Source organism: Bactrocera tryoni, chromosome 5 (assembly GCF_016617805.1).
Source record: "Bactrocera tryoni isolate S06 chromosome 5, CSIRO_BtryS06_freeze2, whole genome shotgun sequence".
Lineage (NCBI taxonomy): Eukaryota > Metazoa > Arthropoda > Insecta > Diptera > Tephritidae > Bactrocera > Bactrocera tryoni.
The window spans coordinates 77,941,876-77,968,437 of NC_052503.1; the positions used below are offsets into that span (position 1 = coordinate 77,941,876).

General features: G+C 32.9%; 2 long non-coding RNA genes across 2 annotated transcripts in view; one reads left to right on the plus strand and one right to left on the minus strand.

Annotated features, from left to right (window-relative positions):
* LOC120777708 overlaps positions 1-26,562 on the plus strand; it is a 137,750-nt gene that overhangs the window by 81,068 nt on the left and 30,120 nt on the right. The window lies entirely within an intron of this gene.
* LOC120777707 overlaps positions 1-26,562 on the minus strand; it is a 76,890-nt gene that overhangs the window by 9,680 nt on the left and 40,648 nt on the right. The window contains exon 4 of the long non-coding RNA XR_005705527.1: positions 10,514-10,543. This is a non-coding gene — a long non-coding RNA (uncharacterized LOC120777707). The remainder of the gene's footprint in view (positions 1-10,513; positions 10,544-26,562) is intronic.

Sequence of the window (26,562 nt, forward strand, 5' to 3'; positions counted from 1 at the left end):
TTTTTGCTTTTGTAACTGTGTTTGCAAATTTAATTTTTCACATTGTTTTGTTTTTTGCAAATTTTTGTTTTTGTAATTTGTGTTCAAAATCTCATCTTCAAAACTGATATGTGGCTTCAACTGTAGGCACTGATTTGATTTCTTTTTCTGCCTTTACAACTTGTTTCCGCAGCTTGCTGTCATACATACACACATACATATGTACATTCATACATGTTGAGTATATTAACTTGTATCCTAACTGCTTATGAACCAACGATCTTCGCCGGCTACTTAACGAAGTCTTGAAATTGATATCATGCATCAATGCATTTTTTTTCTGCGCTCCAGACAGTAAAGTTTGGCTAATTGCGGCCTACACACGTAAACTTATGCTGGAATGATGCTTATTAGTCGCTTCTAAGAATTTGTGATTATTTCTTGCAAAGCTATTAGGACTTTGAAAGCATCGGACTGACTACACGGCAGTAGAGTAAATTATGACATCAGTTAGTATAAAATGCGAATGATTTAGTTTAGATTAGTTTAGGGTAGGTTAGCTTAATCTGGTAGACTGCTGAACCACGCATGGAGCAGTTTTGGTCCCTTGCGAAACCAGGTGGAGTTCAGTTCCATGAGGAGAAGCCATCCTTTAGGATGCCTGCGCTTGACGCGAATATTAACAGACTCTGTGGCCTCGCAATCGATACCTCCTCTAGTGTATCATACCGTAGGGACCACTCAATTTTTTCCCTGGTGCCTTACTCTAGACATACTCTATAGTGTCTTTTACGTTTCTCTTAAGGTCGTTACAAACTGCTTGGCATACTTAATACATATACACTGTTTAAGATATAGAAACACAAACAGAAATAAGCTGGCTCTGAAAAAGGGCTCTCACATATATACATATGTAGGAGTGTGTAGTATAAGTAAAATAGTAGTAAAAGGCAGACAACCAAAACTGTAATAAATTGCATAAGAGACGAAACTATAAGCCTACAAGGCCTACAAATAAAAAGTCGCATAAAAGCCTCTTTTTCATTAATGAAAAAGGTCTACAAAAAACCATTTGCAAATAGTTGAAAAAGCGCCGCAAACGAAAGCGTGCGACAACAAGCTATAAAACATAGAACGCAACTACGCTAGATCCATAATAATGTTAGGCAACACATACCATACTAGTTGTGTAAGTATATATGCGGCTTGACTAGGTGGATATTGCTAGTAAGCAGTTACCTGTGCGCCTTTTTACCTGCAGCGGCACATTGAGGCATGCAAATTTATAAAAAATGAAGTACCACAGCAGAACGGCTAGTTTAAGTGGTCAGGCGAAATAAATGGAAATTAAAAAAAAAAAAATTATATATAAATATAGCGGCATAGTAGACCGAAAAGTGCCGCTTGTGTTGTAGTTGTTTTTGCTTGTTTATTTCAACTTTTTGCTTTACTCTTTTTTGATGCTGCTACGGCCGAGCCGCCATCGGCCATGATTTATGGTTGCAGATTTGTTTGGACATAAAGTGGACAAAAGTGGACAGGAGTCAAAAGGAATAAAAAAATAAATATGAAAACATTTCCGAAATAAAAAAAAAAATTAATAAAAAAAAATAATAAAATAATATAAGAAATGGCAAATAAAAAAGTGATAAAAGAAAATTCTAAAAAAGTTATAAAAAATTTAAAAATATTATTAATTTAAAAAAACGAAACAAGAAACCTTTATTTTGACTGTTTTGAAGCTACAATACCCTTCACAGTTTCTTTTTAGTGTAAAATGCTATACAAAGCTCTTTATCTTGATTTTGTCCAGCTATTTTGTATGTCAGCTATAAACTATAGTGATCCGATCTGTACAATATATTGGGAGATTATAGCGTTGCCTCAAACTATAATCTATGTCAAATTTGGTAAATACATATATCTTAACCAATAAAAAGTGTTTCATACAAGGCTTTGATATATCGTCAGTTTGTATGACAGCTATATGCTACAGCCGTCCGATCTTGAAAATTTTTTCTGATATAGTAAGATCCCCGAAATAATATATGCAGAATTTCATGAAAATATCTCGTCAAATAAAAGAGTTTTGCATACAAGAACTTAAGATGGCTCGCTTAGTTTGTATGGCAGCTATATGCTATAGTAATCCGATCTGTATAATATATTGGGAGATTATAGCGTTGCCTCAAACTATAATCTATGCCAAATTTGGTAAATATATCTTAACCAATAAAAAGTGTTTCATACAAGGCTTTGATATTTAGTCGTCAGTTTGTATGGCAGCTATATGCTATAGTGATCCGATCTGAATAAATTGTTCGGAGATTGTAGTTTTATATTGTTTATATTATTCGTGCCAAATTTTCTGCAAATATCTCTTCAAATAAAATGTTTTCCTTACAAGGGCTGCATTTTGATCCTTCAGTTTGCATGGCAGCTATATGCTATAGCGGTCCGATCTGGAAAAATTTTATAGTATAGTAAGTAAGCCTTAGAAAATAAGCTATACAGAATTTGGTGAAAATAACTCGTTAAATAAAAAAGTTTTGCATACAAAAATTTAATTTTTAACGTCAAGGGTATAAAAAATAATAATAATAAATTTATAAAAAAATAGTTTCGTTTGCCTTGAGCCATCAAAGTTGACGAAAAATTGCTAAACTTTAAGCCCTTAATTTTGCCATACATATAAGCATATCCTGCGGTAGCCACGTAGACAACACAATGGCACAGGCTTTTTGGCATACATTGAGCGAAACCACAATAAAGCGAATAAAAATAAAATTGAGTGTCATGATATATTGCATCAAGTTACGCAAAAAAAGCAATAACAACAACTAAAATAAATAATTTAGCACAGTGTCATTGAGAAATGAGGGACTAGGACAATCAGCAGGCATAACACTTAACGCAGACCCTACAATCGCTTTACATTTTACTTTTGTAGCTATATAATGCGTCGTGGTTATTTATGGCGCTCACCTTTCGAACGAAACAAACGCACACACGCGCATACACTGTCGAACAGCAAGCAACGAGCACCCCAACAGAAGCGTTTTGCCAACTGTCAAATGTCATTTGCTGTACACATACAATTATACATATGCGTATGTATGTATGTGTGCAGTCCATGGTCACCTTTTGTAGTAGCTTCATTAGCTAAGAATGCGGAAAGGCATGCAGACACGCTTGACCAACTAGCCGCCTTTAGAGAACGGACAAAAGCGCATAAAAGCATAATAGCCGAGTCCTGCTGAGCACCTCTATGCGCATACTTGTGTGTGTGTGTGTGTAGTTGTGTTGGGAAAAGGTTGGCAGTGTTGTGTGGTTGGTGTCTTTGAGTAGGGTTCCAGCAGTATCAGCAGAATAGGTTAATAGGGTACTAAGCTTAGGTATGCAGAAGACGAAGTAGGTCGTGTAAGTGTACCAAGTATGTGTATGTGTTTGTGTGTATTGGCTTGAGTATAAGCAGCAATAGTGCTGCAATAAATTTTGTTCAAGATTTCCAAAGAATCAATTAAAGGTTATTTTGAATTTTGTTCACAGCAAACAAATAATGAGGCTTAGAACTTGCTTATAATGGCGAATAAGCCAATTAGTAAGGATTTTCAAAGAATATCTTTGTATTCTTCTTCTTTACTGGCTTAGAAACCGCTTACGCGAGGAGGAAGGAATCATCTGTAGAAGTTCACGCAAGTGAGGAAAGTTCTCTGATTGCCATTCACTTGGAAACGATCAGAATCAACTGCTTGTATAGAAAACTTTCGCATTTGACAAGATATATTCACGAAAGTTGGCACAGGTTATTTTCGAAGATAATAATGTAATATCAGAAGAAATTGTTCAGATCGGCTTACTATAGCATATAGCTGCCATACAAATTGAACAATCGGAATCTAGGGCTTGTATGGAAAACTTGCGCATTTGACGTGGTATCTTCACGAAATTTAGTACAGATTATTTTCTAAGGCAACAATGTAATCTCCGAAGAAATTGCTGATATCGGTTAACTACAACATATAGCTGTCATACAAACTGAATGATCGGAATCAAATGCTTGCATGGAAAACTTCCTCATTTGACAAGATATATTCACGAACGACTAGAGCCCTATTGTCAACTCGGCTATAATCGCGTAAGCGACGTCTACGCCAAGAAGGAAGAGAAGATCATATATAGAGTAATATTTTAGGCTTCTCTATGCTTTGAACAGTGTACGTTTTCTATCGCTTTTTATAGCAACTTTTTAGAAATTACGAAGTTGGACAAAAGTGGATCTGTGGGTTATCACACCAATAAAGCTAGCAATTTCTTTGAGATTTATTTTAGTGAACATTGAACCCCACCAAAATACATACTTCGGTACGTAGTTAAATATACACATAAATATTTTGTTGTAAAACGCGCCCCCCGTCAATTAAATAATTATGCAACACACTGTCCGCTGGAAAAAAATCTAAAAGTAACAAACGTTAATTCATTGAACCAATCATTGCTTTCGAGAGCGGCATGAATACGCACACATTCACAGAAAAAGGCAAATGGGAAGAAATAAATAAATCAATGCTCTGCACTATCGGTCCACTCGCAGCGTCATGAAATAAATTTATCGCATAAATTGCTTCCATACATAATGCAAACGTGACACGAAAAAAGCTGTTACAACAACAACAACCATAAACAAAAACAACTTTTTGTTGGCGAAAATTTTTAAGCCTACAAGCGGTTTTTCGCTAGTCGCTCGATTTCATATCGCACGCTGGCACATTTTTCAAGCATTGGCACACGGCTTCGTCTACACCGCAACTATTTCGCCATTCGAGGCGCTTTGTGTGTTCGTTATACATTTATGAATATATATTTGTATTTGTGTAGTTTTTGTGACTTAAATTGAACCGCAACGCCCCAACGAACTGTGGCATAACGAATAGCGAAAGGCACAAAGAGGCGAATGGTGGCATGGCTGCGACGCAGATGGAGAGGCGGTGGCAGGTCAAACTGAGAGTTCATCTTTTGGTTGAAATTATTATTACAATTATCCTACTTTTCTAGCTGAATTCGACTTTTCGTGTATCTTTTTAGTATAACCTATCTTTACATCTCCTTCATTCACATATTTAACTCCTTAATATTTTTGTAGTTTGTAAACCCTCCTATTGAAATCTGCATTTATTGGTTTCTATTATTTTCTTGTTTATTTTTATTTATTACTACATTTTTTTGTTCACTCTCTTGCTTCTTTGCATTATTTCGTATCGTTTGTTTTCACAAAGAACTATATTGATCTGACCCGAATAAGCATCTTCCTTAGCAGTCACTGCTGCTACGAGTCTCGTCAACCTTTTGTTCACAGTGCAGTCGTTTGGTCAATTCGGTTGGTGGTATTCGGTTTTTGCCTGATTCATACAAATATAACCATATATTCATATTTTTATAAATTATATGTAGGGGTTTCACATAGTCATAAAATAAGAAAAATTTGTGAGGAGGATCAAAATGATCTCTACTTATGAAAGCTGAAGAGTTTATTAGGAAGACTATTAAAGCGAGCCTCCACGATTATTTTTTATTTTATGATATCCTCACAAAATTAGAGCGGCTTGACTGAATCAACAATACATCGGCTGTTGCATATAATTATGTATTCAGGTTCTATATCAGTGCTATGATTTATTTGCGATCAATCATAGACCCTGAAGAATTTCTGTACATTTTAAGAACTTTAGTTTGTTTTTTTTTTTTTGCCAAAAAAACGATTGGAATTAGGTGAAATAGGCCAAAAGAGCTTGAGATAAAATAAAAGGCATTTTCTTAAAGAATTTTATTAAGAAAAATCTTGTTGTAGTGCAGCTATAACAAAAAGAAAGAATATGTAAAAGATGCGGTGCAAAACAAGTGAAAAATTCCAAAATACCTTGACAAAAAGTTTCATGCAACGCTTTCTTTAAATATTATTAACAAAAAATCATAATATCCTAAAATCGAATTTTTTCCATAAAAGGAGTAATTGGCTGTAAATATAGGTAACAGTAACTTCAATTGCTAACTATTCTACTCCATTAACTCTCAATCTTTACTCGCTCTCCAATTAACCTCAAATCAGTTTTTCTTTTTTTCCATTACTCTTCGATTTATTGAATTCACTGCAATATTCAACATCCCTTCGCCAACAAAAACAAAAACCGTCAGCTACAAACACATATACGACCCAATTAAATAAGCGAACCAGCCAAGCTCAAATCAAAGTCCAATAAATTCATTCATTAAAATTGACGAAAAATTTGCAAAATCACAATCACCGCTTCCGAACTAAATAAATAAAAGATGGAATGTTAAAAACAAAAACAAAAACCGATCCGCAATAGAAATCAGCACAGACGGAGCCGAAAGCGCACGTTGCACTTGCTACCTACCGATATACATACATACATTAATACAGACATATCGCACATAGGTATGAAGGTACTTATAGTATTCTGCTTGACTGAATAAATAAATAAATACATTTCTGTGGCGCCAAATATTCGCATGGCGTTTCGCAAATAAATTCGTTAAAAAAAAATTGCAAAAATAAATTGAAAATAAAATCATAAAATGTAAGCATTTACCGTTGCAAAATATTCTAATTTGACGTGCGACCGTTGAATATTTTTGGAATATAGGGAAATAAGTGTTGATTATGGAAAAAGGAAAAGGATAAAACATTTCCCTTTTTTATTGTTTTTGTTTTTGTTTTGATAGTAAATACAGATGCATTGGAAAAATATTTAGAGACGTAGGAAGAAGAGTGAGCCAACAATGTGTAGTGCACCCTAGGCCTACCTAGATTAAGAAAAAAACGTTAACTTCGCTAGCACCGAAGCAATGATACCTTCACAAATACAGAAAATGCCATACCAAAGCTTGATTCTGATCGGTCAGTTTGTATGGCAGCTATGTATATGCTATAGTAATCCGATCTGAAAAATTTCGGCACATGTTGTAACATGGACTGGGACAATAAGTCAGGCCAAATTTCGTGTATTGTCATATAAAGTTCCGACAAGTAAGCAGCTTCTTTAAGCAAAATGTCGTTATCCCTAAAAGAACACGTGTCTGAACTCAATTTGACTTTATACTGGATCACTTGGATCTTGGAGGCGCCAAACTGAAATCTGGCGGCTTCTTCTCTACCCATATACCGGCGAGGGAGTTATGGGTAGGGAGAAGCCGTTGAACCAGAGGGGCAGTGAGCTTCTTTACGGAAGGGTCAAAGCTTAGAGAGGGAAGGTTGGTGGACGGGTTTGTTGTCGGGAGCTCTCTATCAACTCCAGCTTCATACTTAAGGCTGGGCATCTTACCAGATGCCATCTGCAGAAGCTGTATGGAAAAAAGTGAGGTTTGGTAATTTATAAGTTCGAACACAGAAATTCTTCTTTTTTATGGCGTCACAAAGTACTCCATATAGGAGTCCACGTGCGATCTTTGATCATGCACCTTTCCAAACTAACCCCTCTCGTAATACGATAGGCTAAAGAACAGGTGAGCAAATATGCAGATATCGGAGATCTCTGTTAAAAGTGGAACTGAAAAATATAGTTTCAAACTAAAAATTTCGGTAAACTCAAAGAGAATTTTGGTGTTTTTACACGTTTTTAATATCCCCCTTAATAAACTCCAAGTTTGTCGCGCAGTTTGAACACTCAGTAGCTACAATTTTTGAGATATCAATCTGAAATTTTGTACACGTTCTTTACACATCGAGACATTTTTTATTTGTAGGAATCGCCGATATCGGACCGCTATAACATATAGCTGTCATACAAACTGAACGATCAAAATTAAGTTATAGTATGAAAAACTTTTTTATTTGACAAGTTATCTGCACGAAATTTGGCACGAATGATTTCTCAAGATAAAGCTACAACCTCCGAAGAAATTATTCAGATCGGATCATTCTAGCATATAGCTGCCATACAAACTCAACAATCAAAATTTAGTTCTTGTAAGGAAAGCTTTTTTATTTGACAAGTTTTTTGCACGAATTTTGGCATGAATTATTGCTTTAAACAATGCTACAATCTCTGAAGAAATTTTTCAGATCGGACTACTACAGCGTATAGCTGTCATACAAACTGACTTAACAAAATCAAAATTTAAGTCGTTTAATAACCTTTTAAGTTATAAGAAATACACCTGTGAAGGGTATTATTGGTAAGGTGCAACCGGAGGTACCTTGTTTTTGGTTCTCCTATTCATTTTATTCGTTCTAACTAGTAGCATGTTACCCCAAATCGTATGCGACCCTCTTCAAACTTATAAAACACAATTTGTAATTTTAATCACTTAGAAAGTGCATTATTGTTGTTTGTGGGTACTAGTTAATTAAGCGCGACAACCAAAATTAAATCGAGACAAGCAGAACATTTACATGTCTATATATATGTACATATGTATGTGTATATATAAGTTTTATATACGGAGGTGTGCGACAAGCAACCAACTTTTAGCACACAAGCAACTTACAACCACAAAAAATGTATGTAGCTGTATGCATGCCGCTTAATAAAAGTCAACGCGTCTGTCCAAAGCGCCATTGTAATAAAAAGTAGTAACACAGCTAATAAAGACAACAACAACGACAACAATTTGAGAAATAAAAAATGTTAATGCGTCATTACTACAACACATTAGTGCAAATAGAAGAAAAAATAAAATAAAGCATGCCGTTTTGTTGTTGTTATTGTGCCACTTGTCAACTGTCGACGTAGCTAAAATTCTAAGCGCCAATTTTCCACCTTCTCACCACGCGTCGTCGCACCTTTGCGCCATTGTAAGCACCACAACGGTGTCAACTAATTTGTAAGTTGACAAAAAGGTTTATGGCGGCGCTCCAACACACACACACACACACACACACACATACCGAGCTACATACTCAAGCTGCTGTTAGTCGTCGGCGCGTTGTGGAAAAAAAGAGAAATAAATATATACGAAATCGACATAAAAAGTAAATTAATGTACAAACATGACCGTTAAATACTATAAAATGCATGACAACAAATCTTTTTACGGCCGCACGTTGTAATTTGTTTAACGCAAACGCATTGAGTGTTTGCACAAGTGTGCGAGAGAGTGTGTGTGCCTGTGCTGGCTTGTACAACATATTGTCAACTGGTTTGTCTAATTTGTAGTACATATGAACTTAAAGCGCAAGTGGAGACTATATACACAATATAAATACCTAAATATGTATGCATATATGTATGTATATGTATGTATGTACCTGCATCTACATTCATACATAAATAATTGCTGGTGTTGAAGTAAATTTGTCTGGAATCGCTAGACAAATTTGTCACGACTATGTCTAATTTTTTAGTATGACAATTTTACGGTTATTTTTCAAATGTATATTCCCACAGCGACATCTTGCTTTAAAATGAGGCCTAATATTACTTTTCAACAGAAACAACTTGTTTTTAAGCTTTAACTCATTGATAACAACTCAGCTTGACAACATATCTCACTGGAGTCTAAAATTTAAGCTGAATATTTAAGGAGCTGACGAACCTTACTTTCACTAATTATAGATAAAAGAAGAAAGAAACGTCCACTACGACTGCACCGCAGCTATAATATCCTTCACATGTGTATTTTTTATAGCTTAAAAGGTTATTAAAGGACTTTAATTTTGGTTTTGATAGCTCAGTTTGTAGGGCAGCTATATGCTATAGTAGCCCGATCTGAACAATTTCTTCAGAGGTTGTAGCATTGTTTCGAGAAATAGTTTATGGCAAATTTCATGAAGATAACTTGTCAAATAAAAAAGTTTTCCATACAAGAATCTAATTTTGAACGTTCAGTTTGTATGGCAGCTATACCCTATAATGGTGGATAATCTGAACAATTTGTTCGGAGATTGTAGCATTGCTTTGGATAATAATGCATGCCAAATTTTATGAAGATAACTTATCAAATAAAAAACTTTGCCATACAAGAACTTTATTTAGATCGGTCAGTTTGTATGGCAGCTATACCCAATAATGGTCCGATCAGAACCATTTTTCTCAAAATTGTAGCATTGCTTTGGGTAATAATGCGTGCCATATTTCGTGAATATATCTCGTCATATAAAAAAGTTTTCCATACAAGGAATTTGATGCCAATGGTTCAGTTTGTTTGGCATCTGTATGTTATAGTGATCCGATCTAAACAGTTTCTACGCATATTATACCATTGTTAGGGAAAATAATATGTACTGAATTTCGTGAAGATATATCAACAAATAAGAAAGTTTTCCATACAAAAACCTGATTTAGATCAGTCAGTTTGTATTGCAGGTCTATGCAACAGCGGTCCGATATCGGTGTTTCCAATAGAAGCTTCTTGTGAAGAAAAGAATGTGTGCAAAATTCCAGATTGATAGCTTAAAAATTGAGTGACTAGTTCCTGTATATACAGATGTACAAATGGACTTTGCTAAATTTAAAGTTTTTGTGTAAATATATAAATATTTTATAAATACTTGTAGTATTGTAGCTTGACTCACCTTCTGGCAGCACACAGCAACTCTGATTATCTGCAAATAATAAAAAATCTTGAGTTCAGTTTAAGGGAGTTTAGTGCAAAAGTGAATTTTATATTAAATAAATTGTATAAATTTATTTATATAAGTATAAAACTTATTGTGTTGGAAAGGTAGAAATAATATTTTTTATTTTTAAAAATTTGTTGGAATTTTTGTTTGAAATATTATTAAACTTAGACTCATTTTTTTCAATGAGTGTAAAAATTCATATGAAAAAAAATTCTGAAATAATCCAATTTCAACCGTTAATATCTTTTACAAAATTAGGTCTACGAAAAAATCGCAAAATACCATTTTATACAAGGTAAAATCAGCAGATGCACGACGTTTACGGTGGTCCAAAGGTTTTAGTTCTTGAGTAAGAATAATTTTATGCGGATGGAAGCCCAAATCCTCTTTTCATAATCCGCCAGATTGTAGTTTGAGACAGTTCCAATACTCGAGCTGTTCTTTGTCTCATTGGCCCTTGGACATTATCTATAGAAAAAGCTCGAAATTTTCAACAGTTCGACGAGTAGCGAGCCCAGTTGAACGATTATTACGACCATAAAATGGCAAAGCGCACGAAAAGTTTCAATTGGAGAACGATTATTCTGAATACAAAATTGAAAAATTTGTAAACGTTCTGCTTGCATATATCTTTCCATGATGAAATTGTAAACAATTCTGAATAAAATGAAAGAAAATTATAGATAATGACGTATTAAAAATGACCGGAGCGACACTTGGAAAGCATATCATATCAGAAAGTTGCTAGATATCAGGTGTATTTGATGTCATAAGTTGGCTCTCGATATTTTACTTAATTCATAAATTACTCGTATTTTTTACTAGTTCGCATGAGCTAAAAGTAATCGAGAATGCATTATATGAGTTGTAGGCTTGGCTTTGAGCCGATTTTGCTCGATTTTCGACCAAAAATATCCTAAAATTCAAAATAAAACTTAGTCTAAATTAAATTTCTGATATTCACTTTAAACTTATTTGCCACAAACTCAAGCAAAACACTGTGAGCCTTCAGAAAGTATTTACAATAATTGCATTTATTCATGCGAAATTCTACTATATTCGGCTACTGAAATGCATCTACAATTTAAATATGTCTAAATAAGCGTTTATGCATTACAAACGAAAATTTATTTATCGTAAAATTTTTACTGCCCTCAAGCAATGGTCTATTAAAAATTTTCAACATATGTCAGCGCAATAAAAAATCACATGCAAAATGTGTAATTTCATAATGACAATTGCGCAAACAAGAAGGTGGACTAGAAATATGCATAAATAAATGAAAATTGTGAAAGCAATATGCGCATTTTCAAGCTAAAATATTATATACGATGATGTGTGTGGTTATAATATACATATATACTATATATTTATATACTATATATACTTGCTTGTCAGCAATAATGCGCTTGAGTCATGCCGGCTGTATAGAAAATGAAATTGTTGCAAGGTATTTATGTGTGCAAGGGTATATATTATTTATGTGTGTGTAGATACATATGTATAAATATTTTAAATAAATCTTACTGTTTATTTCTGTCGCTTGTGAGCGTTTTCTAAGCAGCTTCTAGCAACTTAGTTAAATAGTGATATTTATATGCATATAAAATATAAGTACGAAAATATATACATTCGTACATATGTACATATCATATCGATTATATTTGGTATATAGTACATATGTAAGTCTGATTTTTGTTGTAACCATTTTTGTTTGTCTATCTATGCATTTAAAGTGTAATACTTTGTTTCATTGCATTGCCTTCTACTATCTGCCTCCAAGTGTGTTTGTATGTGCTTGTCACAAGCCGCCTAAGCTAACATTTTTATTAGACATTTACAAATGTTTATTGTGCATTTATAAAAATTTAATTATAAAATGACAGCATGAATGACTGATTGATGGAAAGACTAAATATTATTGACATGTTTTATAGGCAACTAAATAATATATTCATATGCATATGTATATATGAGGGTGAGTCGAAAAAAGACTATATTTTTGGCTTGTAATTTTGAAAAACACAATGAAAAAAGTCATTAAAAATCGAAAAAACTGATAGTTTTTCAGGCAATTTACTGCCCTACAAAAGTGGTCTCTAAGATTTGCTAATGCCATCACAGATGCCTTTTGTATGGCATAAAAATTTATTCTGATTTTGATCGGTCAGTTTGGATTGCAGCTGTTAGCTATATTATTTCAATCTGAAGAATTTCTTCGGATATTGCATCATTGCCTTAGACAATAATCCGTTTTCCATACACGGACTTGAGTTCGATAAGCCAGTTTGTATGAGAGTTATATGCTATAGTCTTCCGATCTGAATAATTTCTTCACAGATTTTAGTGACGCGTTTGGTAACTATCTCTGCCAAATTTCGTGATGATACCTTGACAAATGAAAAAGTTTTCTATATAAAAACTTGAGTTAGATCGCGTCAGTTTATATGGCAGCTATATGGTGTAGAAGTCCGACTAGAATAATCTTTTAAAAAAATGTAGCAGTGCGTTTCAAAATAATATCTGCCGAATTTCTTGAACGTAACTCCTCAAATAAAGAAATTTTCGATCGATATCTCAAAAATTGAGGGGGTAGCTCGAGTATGTACAGATGAACACGTTGATCATTTATATACCATAGACATTTTGTAGGATCTCCGACGTTTTCTTTTAGGTGTTACAAACTTCTTGGAATACTTTAAATACCCTGTTCAGGGTATGAAAATCAATTTGGGTACTAATGAACACCCTAATATGTAAATATATAAGTGTATATAGATGAAAAAGTAAGCATTTTAAATAAAATAAAACAAAATATGGAAGAGTTGTATAATAAAAGTCAAGTATATTGGATTATGAAAATATGCTACCATTTAAAGGGTGCCTTTTTAGAGGCATACACATTTTACTTGAAATATAATCTACAAGTTTGTATGACATTATCTAAATTATTGCTTTGTTAGTCAAAAAATCTTGAGATATTTAGTGTTTGTATATAATTTCGAACCGCGAAACTGTAGAAAACCTTATATGTATTTTATATGAAATTTTATTTTTAGTTATTAATTTATTTCAAATTAGTTTTTTTACTTTTTTCATTAAATTTTTTTGTAAATCAAATTTTAAATAAATTGTTATTTATTTTTGTTTTAATTTATAGATTTCTTTTAAGAAATAGGTTTTTAATTAAATATTTTTATTATTTTCGACATTTTATAATATATAAAAACGTTGTATATATTTTATATTAATATTCAGTCAATATGTGCAATTATTTTAAGTTTATTTGCGATTTTATCTTAATTATTTTTTGAGAAACGTTGAATATATTTTGTATAATTTTCTTTTCAGTTATTATTTTCTTTTAAATTTATGTTTGGTTTTTGATAATTTTTACATATAAAATTTTCTATAATTTTTCAAACTTTTTTTAATTTAAATTTTTTTTATAGAAAAACTTTGCATATATTTTTTTAAATTTATTTAAATTTTTTCAGATTTGTTTTAATTTTTTTTATTATAATTATCTTTTTTTTAATAAAACTTTATATACGTTTTTATATATTTATTTTCAACTTAATTTTTTAGTTTTTTTATTACGATTTTTAACTAAAGTTTTTATACTATATACATATGTACATACATATACTATATAAAAACTTTCGATATAAATAATTTTTAATTTATTGATTTATTCTAAATTTATTTCTTTTTTTTATAAAAAAAACATTTCTATTTAATATTTTATATTCTTTGTAAATATATGTTATAAAAAATATTTTTTTTATTAATTATTTATTTCTCTAAAGTAAATAGATTTTTTATTGAGTTTATTTTATTTATTTTATTATTTGCTAATTAACTTGCTTATTTGCTTATGTTATATAGAAATTTGTATATAGTTTATATACTTTTTGTTACTTTTTGTAAGTTTATTTTTAATTATTTTGTTCCTAATAAAATTTTCTAAAATTTTTTTATATTTTATTTATTTTAAGATTTTTATTTTTATTATAATTTTTTGACTTACATACATTCATAATATATAAATTCATTTTACTTCTTTAATTTCTTATTTGTTAATTTATTTTAAATTAATTTTTATTTTTTTTATTAAGTTTTTCTATAAAACTTTATTGTTTTTCATTTAAATTTTTTTTTAATTAATGTTTTATATTTTTGTGTAAAACTTTACCTATTTTGTATTTTTTTTTAATTTAACAATTATTATTTTAATGATTTCTCAATAATTAATTAAATGATTTGTTTACAAAAAATAGTTTCTTAGTTAAGCTTGCTTTATTATTATTTTTAGTTAATTTCTTGTGCTATATAAAAACCTTGAACATATTTTATTTTTTTTAATAAAAAACTTAAAATTTTATTTAATAAATTAAAAAAATTTAAATTAATTAATTATTTATTTTTTTAATTAATTAAATTAATAAATTTGATTTAAATTAAAATTAAAAAAATTTTAAATTTTTTATTTTTTTTTAATTAATTAAATAATAAATTTAAATTTTTTTTAATTAATCAATTTATAAATATTTTTTAGAATTTTAGAATTGTTTTAAATTATTTTTTTTTTTAATTTTATATAATTTTTTCATAATTTATTTCTTAATTAAATTTATTAATTTTTTTAATTAATCAATTTATAAATATTTTTTTTAGTATTTTAAAATTGTTTTAAATTATTTTTTTTTTGTAATTTTATGTAATTTATTCATAATTTACTTCTTTCAGGTTAGTTTTTAATTTTTTTGTTACGATTTTTTTAAATAAATTTTTTAAACTATATTAAAACATTGTACATATGTATGTAATTTAAATTTTTGTAAGTTCTTTTAAATTAATTCTTAATTGTTTTTATTATTTTTTTCGGTAAACTTTTAGTTTCATTTTTTATTATTATTTTGTTTTTTTTTTTGAGTAAAATAACTTTTTTAATTTTTTTTTAATAATTCTATATTTTTTTATGTACATGTCGTTTTAATTTTTTTTTTATTTTTGTATTTGTTTCATAAAATAATTTTTATTAACTTACTAATTATAACTTTCATTTTTTTATTTTAAATTTTATGTAACAAAAATATACATATTAAACAAGTATGTTGTATATTTTGCGCTCACACAATGTAATGTTTAACCTACGAAACGCGGATATGCCGCTAGCTAGAAATGTTTAACTTGCAAAGGCGAGCGATTTATGACAAGAAATCACAGTTAGGCTAATTTATTGCTTTATTCTTTCAATCTCAACACTTAATTGGCAAAAACTGCAAGTCATATTGACGCAAATATACCGTAATAGTTCATGTGTGCATATACATACATATGTATACATACGTTGTATATATAAGTATATACAATAAACATTTCTAAAAGCTTGTATGCCAAACACATGCATTTCCATTCAAAAACTACGAATTGCATAATAGCCTCTACATTCAGCTAAAGCGCAAATATTATTGCACACACATACACATATCTACTTGCATAAAATTAAAAGTCAGCAACAACAAAAAAGCGTTGCAATCATTCACTCGCTCATTCATTTAAATTTCAATGCCTTTCTACAGTGTCTAAACTGGCATTTGCATAGCGCTGTACATGTGCATATAACAGTGTGGGACATTACATACGCACACATAAATAATGTTTGTTGGCCGTCAAAATGCAGAATTTACGACTTCAAACGTTACACCGTTGTAAAAATCATTTCAATTAAATTTAGTGTGCGCTGTACATAAAAGCACAGGCATAACACACAAGCAGAAACAACACAATTAGAAAACAAAAGCAACAAAATTACCAAACAAAAGCAACAGAATGACAAAAAATTAAATTACAACAACAACAAATGATTTAGTAAAAAGCAAAAATGAGAAATTGCCACAAGCAAAGGAAAAGTGTAGTTAGAAATGGAAGCAAAGCAAGCAGGAATTGTTAGATAAATGCATATAAGTAGATAAATATGTATTTTATATAGTATATACATACATATGTATATACATACATATATGAATATAGGCAACCACCATGAACTTGCATTTGTTGCACTGAACCATTCCACTCATAAATAAATATAACTATGAGATTTGTATGTTTGCCAGCGTTTGTCGACATATTTTTGTTCATAAATACATACATATGTACATACATACATGTACACATACATATTTACATACATATATCCAAGCAATAGACTTCAATGTTATTAAATTTGATTTTTATTGCGGAAACATTTATGCCAACATTGATGCGCCATCGACATTTTTGCACAAAACCATATGTATGTGTGTGTGTCATGCATATTCGTGCTCATATCAATATATATACATACAGATATGCTTCCACATGCCTAATTTATGCGCTCAATTATATTGTTCGCGCAGCAGTAGGGTCCAGCGCGTGCAACTGACACCACCAATTACGGCTGTCGCCCCTCGCGTGCGATGCGCTCGGCGGCAATTGCTAGCTGTAAAATGAAATGAGTGAGTTCTCAGAAAAAAATGTATGTGGATTGACCACCAAAGTGCATTCAATTAGCGACAACTGTCAGGATATGGCATTTTTTATTGAGCCTTGCTGGGGAAATACGCAATAAATAACATTAATTGGGAAAAAATAGGTGTCGAATCTGGGGTCAAACCCGAAGCTAGATTAGAAATATTGCTAGTTTCCTCTAAACTTTCTAAATTTGGAAAGGTTTTAATGAAAGACTAGTAACTGAAATCTATCTGGTGTCGCAAAGAGCCAAAACTGGCCTCATTGACCTACCAGACTTACCTAACCTAACCTACTTGTATAATCGATAAAAATGTACAATAAATAGCTTCTGGACTCGCTTGAAGTTAGTTAGACTTAGCTGCTTTATGAACTGGTCGTTTCTGGACTCCCTTCTAGTTAGTTACACTTAATTGCCTTATGAACCGGACTCCATTACTCCCAAAGCCCTAGCGACAATCTTTGCCCGAATCAGTCGGCCAAGTTAAACTAAAACAGCATTTCCCAGAAATCTTACCCAAAACTGGCTGTATCTTGTACAATACTGCAACAACAAACGCATTAAAAGCCAATCTAAATATCCCTGAGAAAACCTCTCAAAGACAGTTATCTTCTATTATCGATATTTTACAATTTTTCCATAAGAAAATAAGAATTTATACAGCTCCCTAAAATTGTCCAACGTTAGAACACTAAGAATTCACCTATCCGACAAATTTTACTCGAATCTTCCTATATCTTCTTGGTGAAAAAACCACTTAACTCTCTCTATCTATCAAATTTTCCAAAGTCAGAACACCTATCTGATATATTTTACTCGAGCTTTCTTCAGTTCTTCTGTCAAAAACCCGTCATCTGAAGCAAGTAGTTTACTCAAGTCTTCATATACATATCTTCCGCTGCCTAAAAATACAATATCTCGGAAAAAGAACTTATTTTTATTCGGTACATTTTTAGCACTGAAAGTCAGATTAAGTCTTATATTAGATATACGTAGTTATTTTCAGAGAGAAAAATTCTACACCTCGCTCTTTATATTTTTCTTCTACTAGGGAACAGGAACGTCTGAAGCTCGGTTACAGTCAGACTGTCTTTACTAGTAAAACTCATTAAAATCAGGCGAATCTAAAACTGTAGCCATCAAGACTATAGGAAGTTCTGTAGCGCGACAAACGGTTCGGAGCTAATATGTCAATCGTTTCCACGACAGTCGGGTATACGTAACCGAAAGTAAGGTTGGGTTAGGTAAATAAGCTGATATTCTTGAATGATCCCACTTGGACTGCTAAAGACGCTTGTTCGTTGTGTTGTCCAGTACTCCTAAGTTCAAAACGACCGTCGTACATCTACAAAGCGCCAAGAGCCAGAGAGATATATACTTAGACAGATATATTGAGTTGGCAGATATCTACTCCAGCCTATTCACCGGGATCATAGAGAGTATGACAACAGAGATACTTTCTTTTATCTTATCTTCCTCTCTGCAACTTTGAGAAGTTGTATGCTACAAAATCTTTAGTTACCGAAACGGATATCCGCTGATATTATGTACATATGTACCATGTGTATATTGTATAATAAGTTTGCATACCATACATATATTTGTCTAAGCTGTCTCTCACTGAATTGTCAAGCATGAAATCCAATATCGCAGACATGAGCTTGACATTTAAACGGTTTAATGTCAAAGCGGGCCGAGAAAAAATAAGCAGGTATTAGTAACATATCGTTAGCCTACCACGCCCCTTACTCGGTATGCTTAGCTGCTTAGCCATGGTCTTAGACATGACAGAGGCAAAAGCTCTTTAGAGAATTTCAAGAAGAAATAAAACTTGAAATAATGCCTACGGTAAAAACCAACAACAACATTTACGAGTATATGTGGTAATAAGAATATATTTATTTTGAACTATTACACCAGGAGAATTAGCAACACACACACAGACACCTACAAACCGGTAGTGTTGCTCTCTTGACAGCTGCCAAACTGGCGTTAGCGACTTATATTGTATATGGCACTGCTGTCACAAAAATGCCAGTGGTAATCTGCAACATGTGGCTAGCAACATTTGCAACATGAAGATGGCAACACTGGCAACTCACAGCTACTGCAAATGGCCAAAACAACAACTAATAGCCACGGCCAACAACTGCCAAACTGTCAACTTACCAAAAGACGCGCTGCCGACTACCGCAAGTCTACTGCCACTTGGCTTGCCACTAGCTAGCGGTTGCTCACACTCAATGCCGACTGGCGTAAATTACTACTTCACTCGAAGTAATAAATATATTATAGTTTAGCTACTGCTTGACTTTCGTGGAAAAGCTTAAATAATCAAGTGGACGAAAGCATGTGGAAAAAAACAAAAAAACAGAAACAACAAAAACAACGCGAAGTTAAAGTAACAACAAACTATTAAATAAAATGTGAAACCATGAAACGACACGATTTTGATCTTTTCGCGGTAACTGTTCGGCTTGCTTGTAATCTTTTTTTTCATTTTCTATTTTATTTTATTTTTTTTCGTTTTGACTTTGCGAGTACTTATTTTTATATATTTTACGCCAGTTGTCAGCTGGACTTGTGATTTGCGCCTTTCTAAGTGGCTGTGTGAATTTTAGTTAGAAATCAATTGCGTTAGTAACTTTTTTGGTAGAAAGGTAAGCTAAGTAGAACTGTAGGTAGTTTGTGAAAAATAAATAACACCTGCTTTAAATATGCCTGGAGGTCTTTCTCTTCCTCTGCTTGCCCCGACTGGTACAGTTTCGAATACTCTCAGAGCTGGAGTATTTTCATCCATTCGGTTGGCTTGACCTAACCAGCGTAGCCGCTTTAGAGTATGGAGCGATGTGTAGAAGTTCACGCAAGTAAGAAAAGTTCTCTGAGCGCCATTGACTTGGGAGTGGCCAGAAACGATTATTATACATAAGAGTCAGGCAGCTCACGGCTTCCGGTCCTAGACCAAGTATCCTGTGGTTACCCAAAGAACATCCGTTTGGAGGTGAGCTAAAGTGAGAAGGCGAAACATCCCTCCCCAAGGTTGTGGGCTTACTCCAGACATTTGTATCAAGTAATCTATACAAACAACGTATCAGCGAGTGAGTAAGCCGCAGTGATTGCTTAAAATTTTGTGATGTCGAAACAACTTGACGATTTCAAAATTTTTCCGAATAATTTCACAAGTTTTTGTCATGCGAAATATTTAGAAAATATCTGAATTTACTAGTATTTCTTATATGTGATTCGAGCGGTTTCTTTTTCAAAAGTTTAATAGTCTTATTTCAAGTATTGCCCATCTGAAGCTATAACATTTTCTCATCTTTCTGGTAATTTGTGGATTCTATCTCAATAGAACTACGCCAGCTTGAGGGCCAAGCATAAATCAAGTAAATCTTTGATACCCTGTTCTGATGTGTACTGTATTCCCGTATTTCAGCGCGAGCGTTCTGCATCGGTCGGCAAAAACAGTAGTCGGAAGAGGCAAATTCCGGGCCATAAGGCGGGTGAAGCAAAACTTTCCAACCGCTGTTTTCCAGATTGTTTTACCGGTATCTTAGCATAAGGTCGAGCTTTGTCATGATGAAAAGTTATCACTTCGATTATAGTTGCAATATCCGGTCTCTCTTCTGTAATCACTCGCTTCAATTTGATCAGTTATTGTTGAGAGTTGAGAGAGATTGAATAGTGTTCTCCATTAATGGTTACGCCCGTTTAGAAATTCATTATACAGCTCTTCTTGTTTCAATTATACAAGACATTCCAACGCTTGTTCGGAATATTGAAGCAATGTAATAATTATTAAACAACTCTTGGCAAATCGCAAAAATATTGTTATGGGCCTAATAACTAGTACTTAAAGGCAATAGAACGAAGTGTTAAGTGAAGTGTGGGTCAGCAGTTGATTTATAGGTTAATCGGACAGGAAATTATCCATTTATTTAAGGGAATGATAATAAAGTATGGGAACAAGCGACGAATTAGCCTTTGTATGTAGTCCGATTTTATCATCGGTTATTAGAAAATCTCTGACCTATGGTTGCCTTAGGCTTGGTCCTAAGACTGATCCTAGCATCAAAGCAACCCAAGACTCCACTTGAACAGCTGTGAGAGCTGACTCTCTTTGTTTACTAAACTCCAAGATATGGATCGTCAGATCCTCATAGAGTGACAAAGCGATTAATTCGATTAATATTAATCTCAGCCACTACGTGAAGTTCGCCGAAGGTGCGTCTGCCGAGATGTTTCAACCGTCGTCTGACAAAAGCTGAACAGCTGAGAAGAAACTACCAAAATGATTTCACCCTGCTCTATTCCGTACACCGTTGACAATGTACAACATAGTTCAGGCGACCTTTCGCGTTCACACTCTATGACACAACGAATTTTAAAAGGGTGTACTCTTTTTTTCTTAATCTTACCTTTAGGAATTTATTCATAGCATAATTATGACAGCAAAGCTGTGATCTAACCAAATCAAGCCGAAACTGACTTCAGAACCACAACATTCATTCCGTTTAATGTGTTCCAAACTAACACCACGGTGCTAAAGAGCACAGCGAATCAAAACAATGCCTTGTTCAGAGCTCCAAACAATGCAAGCATTATTTGGTATAAATTGGTAAGGTGGTATGTACACCTAATTCCAGCTTGGTCGAGTTCGAGGCCCATCAAACCTCTTCTGTACTGAGCTTGCGGCACTCGGTCACAATGCGACTCCCCGCTGAACTGACACAAGGTCAGCTCGCAGCGTATTCGGGTTTAAACCACAGCCAACACAAATTTTCACGAAGGACCGACCGAAATGAGCAATTTGGAGCGAACTCGAAGCGTTTAGTGTTCGCCGTGGTAACAGCATTTAGGTTTCGGTCAGACCTTGTCGCCGAAGCTAGTTCCAGTTGAGCACAATTGTACTGGTGGCATTTTGAGCGTAAACTTCAAATGTCTTTTAATTAGTATGAATCTGAATAAAAGTCTATATTTTCAGTTCAAGGCTGAATATTATAGCACTATTATCTGACAAGACTATGCTTATGTTTCTAAGGTGGATACCTACTATAAATGACTCAGTGCGGGTTTGTAGATTTTAGGCGCCTACCACGACAGGTATGTCTTTCCCTGACATATTGCGAGATAAGTAAAGGGGTGGGAGGAAAAGAAAGATCGACTGGCGCGCTGTTCTAAACTCGGCTATGACCGCGTTAGCGGTGAAGAAGAAGAATCTGACTTGGAGACCCTAGTAATATTTAGTTACATTTTTGCCTTTACAAGATCCACTTGTCTTGTTGTTATTATTATGCTTTATAAAAATTACTTTCAAAGTGCAAAAAACAAGAAACTGATGCTTACGCTTAAGCCTAGCCTTAACCCACCGCCTAAAAGGGTCCATAAAGCTGACCTGGAATTCTGAGAATCTATTTTGTAAGATGTGCAAAGAAAATGGAGAAGTTAGTACTTGAAAATTTTTCAATTTTCACTTTACCGTTATCAAACTTCTTCACACTGCCGCTTGTGTAGATGGAGTAGAGGCATTTTATACATACACATACATATTTACCTATATACTTATGTGTAAATATGTAGCTATGTTAACCGCGAAGCGCGCACGAGCTCATAAATTCGCTGAAGCTGGTCAGTAAACAAGCGTTAACAAGCCAGTTGACGGCAGTGGAATCGGGTCAATGGTGCTATCACGTTTCGCTCATATCACATACAACTTTTATGCAGCAAAGATACACAAGCATACGTATATACATATACATATGTACACCGCACATATGTATGTACCATACACATTTCCTATATACATACATATATGTATGTATACCGTGCCAGCGTACTCTTACAAAATTTTGCGGGCGCTGACAAAATTTAGGTCGCCCAGTGAGCTGTGACAAAAACAACAAATAAATAAAAGAAAAAACAGCAATAACAACAATAAGTCCGTGCGATGGGCAGATAATATTTGTTATATAAAGATTGTGGCTATGTCACAATGTGCATTGTTGTATTTTCGTGTGTGTTTGTTGTAGATTGTATCAGTTTACGTGCGCTCGTATCAAGTACAGGGTGCAATTAAAGCGCACTTAATTTTAGTGATTTTTTATTTTACAACGCTTATCGCTGTCTGTGCTGGTTATTTGAGATGGTTTTCCTGTTTCTAGATTTTTTTGTTTTTTATTTTTTTTGTTTAAAAAATATCAGAAAAAGCGCAACTTTCATGAAATTTATGCGTTTCTATACTTCACACAAAAATTGAATTTTTTCCAACTTCAGCAGAATTTTTTAGTTCTCATGCTTTGATTATAGCATGCAGACTTTTCAATGTCTCTTTTTTTATGTCTATTCTTTTAATTTTTAATTACTAAATTTAAATATTCAAATTTCCTGTATTCCGCTTATCACCAGAAAATTGAAAAGTAAATAAATTAAGCAGCTACAAATTAGCGCCCACTAAGCGCTTAATTTCTGTCAGCTAGCTGATAAATAATTATATATGTATATTTATTTTTTTCGTATTTGCTTTTGTTTTTGTCGCCTAATTTATGCAAATTGGTTTTTGTTTGCTTCTCTCCCATCTCTAGACTAGTAAATTGTGCTTATTTGCTGAGAACTTCGGTTTTGTTTTAATTATTACTGGTTTTACTGTTTAGTTTCGGTTATCGGTTCGTTTATTCTAATTTATAACTACGATTTTTTTCAATTGTTATTTCTGCATTTTTGAACTACAAATTTATTAATGTTGAAAATTTAGATAGTTGTGACGTAGGAATTTGAAACGTGTTTTTAATAATTCAGCCTTACAGAAAAAACGTCGCAGTTTGAGGAAGTTTCAACAGTTATTATCAACTTTTTTGAAATTATATTTATATGTGCAATAAATTTAATTTAATTTTTAGTTATGGACTTATTCTATTAATCTTATTTAAACTTGAAATCTGCGAAAATGTGTATAGAAAATACCTTAGCAGCGCGTATGCCTTACCTTTCACTTAACAACAATATGGCCATTTGAAGTTCTCATTTGGTTTATCAAAAATAATATAATATATTATATGTTTCTGCTTGGTAGTAATGAAGATAAGTAGCAGATATGGGCTCAAAATTATTCGCACAAATTATTCTCATGTATATTCACTGTATTATAATCAATATTTCTCCCATTAAATTTTATCGATTTGCTTCAAGGGAGAGCCTAGAAAGCGAGTTTACAATATTTAAGCCCTTTCGACCAGAAAGAGCTGGAAAAGCCATCATTTTGCAGTTGCAATAGAATAGGATTCCATTAAGACTATAAAGAACAAGAAAACAACAACAAGAAAAAAGCGGTAGCTGCGGCTGTACGGTTGCTATAATAAGCTTAACAGATGCATTTTTTATATCATAAAAGGTTATAAGAAGATCGCTATGCTGGCTTTTAGTCGATCAGTTGAAATGACAGCTTTGTGCTATAGCGATCTGATATATGGTCCGGTTATACTCTAAATAGAATTGCGTGAAGATACACTCGTGGCCTCGCAAACCTTACCACTAGACTCTATTACATTTTTTTGGCCTTTTTGGTCCGTTCGGTATTTCCTTCAATTTTGGTTTTTGTTAAGTTTTTAGTAAGCAGAAGTAAACTAAATTATATTATCTAATTATAATTATAGTTTTTAATTTTTAATTTTTAATATTTTTGATAAATAACATATCATTAACTTATTTCTAAATAAAAAATTTCAATACCGTTATAAAGTTTTGTCAAATACTTAAGTACAACACTTGAAGTTTCTTAGTGGTAAGATTTGCATGGCCACGAGTGTAACCTGTCAAATAAAAATTTTTCCATTCAAGGACTTGAGTTTGATCGTTTAGTTTATATGGCAGCTATATGTTATAGTGGTTCGATCTGAATGATTAATTCTCAAATTGTAGCGTTGCTTTGGACATTAATCCGTTCCCAATGTCATGAAGATGCCTTTTCAAATAAACGAGTTTTCCATACAAGGACTGGGTTTTGATCGATCGGTTTAAATTGCAGCTATATGTTATAATAGGCCAATATCGGTGGTTCCAATAAATAAGTATCTTATTGCTGAGAGATGAAAGTGTTCCAAATTTCAATAAGATATCTTAAAAACTGAGGGACTTTGTTATGGGTGGCTAAGTTTTCTATGATTTTTTGACTATGAACTTATGTCAATCAGGTCCTATGGTATAAGTTAAAGTACATAACTCGAGATATTATTTCCAGATTTTCAAACAAAGCTAACCAATCCGATCCCAGTTAAATAAATGAGTCCGAGCAAAACTAGATAATATACATATAGCCATCAGTTTGAAAAAGTGAATGACTTTATCTATGGCGGTACCATCATAAATACCTACAACAATCTAAGCCTGGAAATCGAGCGTGGAATAACTCTTGACAATAGATGCTTTGGGAATGGTTTGCAATTGAGAAGCAAATCCCTCTCGCGATGGACAAAATTACGTTTTATAAGTCTTCTATCATTTCCGTCCTATTATGCGTCAGAAAAACTATGGCAAACCGCAATGTGAAAGAACTCAACGAAGTCGGCAGAACTGTTCAGATCTTTGAACCCGTTCGCTGGAGTTGAAGACATTCGAACCGCGAACTGCATGAGCTCAACGGTGACATGGTTATGGTTGAACACATAAAATTCAAAGCTTGCGCTTATTTGGTCATTTCGAATATACAACGGGCATGACCTCGCAAAGAATAGAGGCATAATTTTGTGTTCTTGGTCTAGACCAACCAAAAGAAGAGGAAGATGCTTTCTGAAAACCATTAGTTCTCAGTTGCAACAGCTTAGGAATCACACTAAGATTTCGAAATATTTTTTGGTAGGTAAAAGCAAATTACTCATAATTACCATTTGAGTTTAAGGTTTAGCCAAAGTTACATTTAAGACTGTGTTTAAGTTTGCCATTTTTGCTCATAGGCTAACAGCTCAAAGCGACATTTTAGACGATTTAACACAAAAAAATTCGATATCATAAGTTTTCATCAGTATGTGTGGTAAACTCTGAGTTTAACGCCAAAGCAAAGTGACAATTTAGACGATTCAATGAAAATTTTTTGATATCTTAAATCCCGTGTTCATGGTTTAGCATCCTGCTTATAGCGTAACAGTTCATCAGTATGTATAATAAAATGAGAGTTTAAACAAAGTTTTAAGTATACATACATATATGGATAGTATGATAAATCTCTCTCTGAACGTAAGTAAAGTTTTTACCTCAGAGCAAAGTGATGATGAGTTAACGAATTTTTTAAATCTTAAACTCTGTGTTTATGGGCGGTTTGGGAAACTTTGAGTTTATGCAAAGTTGTGACATTTAAGAAGAGTGACAATTAAGACGATTTAAGAAAAAATTTCAATATCTTACACTCCGCATTTATGGGTAGTATGATGAATTCTGAGTTTAAGCAAGATTTCGACCCAAGAGCAAAGTAATCTTTAAGCCGATTTAACGATAGTTT